Genomic DNA, 4,893 nt, shown 5'->3' on the forward strand with positions numbered 1-4,893 from the left:
TCCAGAACTGCTGTTCCGTTTCTATGCTATGTAGCCTTTCAAACTTTACATTATTTTTTTCTTTAAACTTGACAACAAAGATGGAAGATAGGTTTTTTTTTTTTTAGGGATCTTAAATAACATGGTAACGTCTCCCAACTGGTTAATGGCCATGCTGGGTTTTTAACCAGAATTGCTCAACTCCAGGACCTGAGCTCTTAACTCTTTTTTACTTCTGCAGGGATTCTCAAACTGCTCCCACTAGTGTTCCAGCAATTGAATCTAGGTGCTTGGCTAGACAACATTTTTGCTCAATTTTCAGAAATTGTTGATAGATTTTTTTTCTCATTTGTAACCATTTTTTAGAGTTGTTATCAGTGGCATCTGATAAGTACTAGCAAATGATGGAATGATAAGTAATAGACAGACTGTGTATTACCAGAAAAACTCAAAAAACCTGAGCTGGCCTCATGGGAATCACTTTCTTAATAGTATATGCATAATAGTCTCTTAATGCCAGTAAAACTAATTAAATATATCATAGTGTTCTACATAATAGCAACAGGACTTTTTGAATCTGAGAAGTTTGAAAGCCATATAACCTTATCTGAAAAAATTCAAAACATGTACACTGTAAAACAAGCCTAATAAAAACCCGCAGCATTCCTTTAACAAGAATGCTTTTATTGCAGGGAAAACTGCATGGGGCCCTGAGTTTCTAGAGGGGAATCCTCCTACAGCCTGGAGTGGGAGTTGCAGGATTGCCCCTTTCTCCCACCCAGGCCTGGCCGCCTTGGAGTTGGGGTGGTGGAGCCTGTGAAAGCCAGGTCTGAGCAGGAGATCCTCTTTCACCAAAGCCAGTACAGACACTATACACAGAGGTTGATGGTTGCCTCCTACCTTCCACATAGTCCTGGACTCAAGCGGCCTTATTCCGTTAGACCTGGACATGCTGTGTTAGGGCTAGGGCTGTGTAAACAACTATTTTCCTCAGTTAGTTCCAGGTGGAGAGTAGATGGCTGTGATTTCTGGATTGGAAACTTAGAATGCCTAGAGTTTAAGCTCCCTCTTTGCTAGCAGTAATTTTCCATTTTCTAGGCAGGGTGTGGCCATGACTCAGTTTGTGGTGAGAATGTGGCCATCCAGAGGGGAGGAGCCTTCTGGATCCTGCCTTTCATTCTGGCCAGTGCGGAGAGGAAGGGAAGAGTCTGGTGCTGAGTCATGACTGGGTTACTTACCAGCATCTCACAGAAAAGATTCTGAGATGGAGGTTCGGGTGGTGATATCTCAGCTTCTGGGATCAGTTTGGGAGTGGCGGGGAGGAAGCTTCAGGGGTCATGTAATTCCTTCAGAGCCCTTCTCCAGAAGAGGGGTGGGGGAAAATAAAGCAATTCATTTGAAGGGGCAGCAGTCTCGGAATATATAATTTTCCACAGCTATTTCAGAGTCACCCTTTAAGTTAAAGCACTGCCTACAAAAATTATTTTATCTAGTGGACAGACCAAAGTCATCTTTGTCCTAGCTATCCTTCCAAGGATAAGTGGGTCTGGTTAGCTGGTAGCCAGCGAGCATGGAGGTGGAGACTAAAATACCATGCGAAGGAAAATGTGGATTATGATGGCACTGCAGCAGGAGGACTTCCTGGGGAGGGGGCCTGTGATCTATTGTTTGCTGATGCCTTTCCTTTTTTTTGGCAAAACTTCTCTATTCTGTTATTTTTTGGCCACAACAAGGAGCATGCGGGATCTTTAGTTCCCCAATCAGGAGTTGAGAACCCAGGCTGCCTGCAGTGGAAGGGCAGACTCTTAACCACCGGACCTTCATAGAATTCCCACTGATGCCTTTCTTGGTCTTCTAAGTCTTGATTACTTTGGGGGACTGGGGTCTGCTTTCCACTCCACGTGCATCATAAGGAGCCTGAGCTCTGGCTATGCTTGTAGGGAGAAAAGAGAGAGCCCAGGCCTCCATGGCTTGGTGGATAGGACTAACCCACCTTAAGGAAGCTTTGTCCTGTGATTAGTAACAGTTCTGGGCTAGAGAAAAACTGCTGGAGGTCCTGTTGGCTGAGGCAGTGGAGTGACCTGGAATGAACAAGGATTCCTCAGGAATCTCCCTTTTCTTAGTGCTGATGAGGCATTTCCTCAGGAGGGGGAAACTTAGATACACAGTTGCATTCAGAAAACATTTGTTTACTGTTCCTTTCCCCTGGAATGGTCTTCCCAGTGCCCATCTCTATGGTAACCAGCCTTCCAAGTCTCCTCCTCCATGAATCTTTTCCTTTCCCCAACAGACAACCTGTTCTCTCTTTATCCCTTAACTCCAAAAGGTCAACCTTGTCTTCCTTCCAGGATTTGTCTGGGGGAAACTCAGAAATTAAGGTTTTCTGCCACCCTGGTGGGTATGAAGAGATCTTGGGAATTGGAAGGAACGCATTGAAGAAATTAAAAAGTCTACTTAACCTGGCTCTGGAAAGGGTATATGAAGTCCAAAGTGGTAAGCACTTCTAAGTGTGACATCCAGGCCAGTGGGCTGCCCTGGAAACCTGTGTTGGCCTGAGAGAAGTAACATTGCTGTTTTAGGAAGAAGCCAAGAGGTCTTTAATGGTAAAACCTGTAACCTTACCCTCTTCACCAGGGCCAAAGCTTGTCTTTAGGCTCCAGAGTTTTGTCTGGGGATTGTTTGCTGACACACCTACCTTGCAAGGGAGTCCAAATGACCATTAGGAGTTAAATTCCAGATTCTGTGATTCTGTGGCCGAAAATCCAAACAGGTAACACACACAGCAGTCAACACCCTCACTCACACCTCAGTCCAGTGAACCTAGCAGCCCCTCCTCCTGTCCTGCTAGCCCGTGGGCACAGTGGAATGGCTGGAAGCAGAGCCTAACTTAAGTGGGGGTCTGTATCCCCCCTCAGCCTCCCCAGTTTCTTGTAGCTCTGGGGTCACTTGTTGCTGGATCAGAGGAATAAAGGTTCATTTCAGGAGGATGGCTCGGAGAAGGGCAAACGCAGTTAATTGAATTGAGACAGATGTTCTGGCACTAGTCACAAGGAAAAACCTCCAGAACTAGTGAGTTCTCAGAGGATGCCTGTTGAACCCTGTGCTATACTCATTCACATACATCAACTATCAAACCCCACCAGATGGAGCTAGAATAGTCTGCAGTTTACTTTTAAGAAATGGACTCACACTAAATTACAGGATATGATTATAGGGCTAGTGAATGGAATTGGAACTAAATGTGATGGAACCCATGCCTGATTCTATACTAAGCTGCTTCTCAGCACAGTAATGATGATCACCTTAAACTCTGACAGATTTTCACTATGCATCTAATATGAGCAAAAATATAACCTATTGGTGTCTGTGAAAGTTTCATTAATATATATATATATATTTTAACTATTAGAGTTTTAATTTTGTATTGGGGTAGAGCCAGTTAATGCTGTGATAGTTTGAGGTGAACAGCAAAGGGGACTCAGCCATACATATACATCTATTCATTCCCTCCCAAACTCCCCTCCCATCCAGGCTGCCACATAATATTGGGCAGAGTTCCCTGTGCTGTACAGTAGGTCCTTGTTGGTTATTAATGGACAGCATTTTTATAACTGTTGGAAGACCAAAATCTGTAACTGAAGTGCAATAGTTTGCCATCAGCTCTCCATTTAATACATGTGCTTTTCAATCACAGGAGTATATAGATCTTTAAAATGCAACATAGTCCAGCACTGGCCAGAACGTTGCCCCTCTAGTGTTGTTCAACCCTGTACTTTGTTCATCCTTAGCTGATGGGCCAATATGGCCACTTAAGCCACCCTCTTTCTCTGGAAAGAGAAGAATCTGATTCCCTCTGGTAAAGCATGATTTTTTTTCCTTCTCAGCAACTTCATGAGCTCTTACCACCTCAGTAACGAAGCATTCACTCCCTCTCTGCAACTGAGGGAACCAGAAACAGCTTATAGAAGAGATTAAAATATTTTATCTTAAATTAATGTTGTTACTTTTTGTCAGCTTATCTGAGCTAACAGGAAAGCATAATGAAGGCCTGTGATTCAGCTGCAGGCAGGGTGTCTGCCTGAGCGGGTCACACCCATTGGTCTCTTTTTTCCAGGAAAAGGAAAGAACCTAATAGTATTCACGATTTTTAACATTGTATCTGCTCTCAAAATTTGGCGGAAAGAAGGCAAGAGTTAACAGTTGCTTCGTAGATAACTGCTGTGATAACTAGGAAATCAGAAAATGCCTTAAGGAAAAATACAAGAAAAGCTCCAACAAAATTGATTAAAATACACAAGGTTGAAAACAGAAATTCTTCGGCAGAGATTATGAGATCTAACGTTACGACATTTCCTGATATGGTCGGTTCTGCACTAATATTAATGCCTTCTATTCACTTTCTACTCTCAGGCATTCGCTCCGCAGGACTCCAGTCCCTACTATAGTCTCCACATGGCCTCCACTTGTCCTTTGTTCTAAACCCTAAGAACAAAAGGGCCTCGCGCTCCCGCTCCTAGCATACACACTCCGCCCTCCCGCGTTCTCCTCCCGTTCCAGTGTCGGAGCCCCTCCTAAGGCGGCCGGGACCTCCAACCATCCCATGAGTCTACATCCCCCACCCCACCCCTGACTGTTCGGTTCAGTCTTCGGGGCGTGCGCTGGGGCGGCCACCCGGGCCAGGGGATTGCTGCCGGGGACCCGTAAATCTGGGCACTATCTGGGTAGGCCAGGGCCACTCAGCTGGGGTGGCCTGGGCCAAGGGTCAAGAGAAGACCTGGTCCAGCATTCCAAGTTGGCCGCAACAGGTGGCCTGGGCGCCGGGGGGTCTGGGAGGGAGGTCTCCAGAGTCCCGAGGGCGGGTCCTCCCGTCTCGCCGCTTCCCCATTGGGCTCTGCAGAACATCAATGCTGCGAC

This window comes from Oryx dammah, unplaced genomic scaffold, assembly GCF_014754425.2.
Source record: "Oryx dammah isolate SB20612 unplaced genomic scaffold, SCBI_Odam_1.1 HiC_scaffold_26, whole genome shotgun sequence".
Taxonomy (NCBI): Eukaryota; Metazoa; Chordata; class Mammalia; order Artiodactyla; family Bovidae; genus Oryx; species Oryx dammah.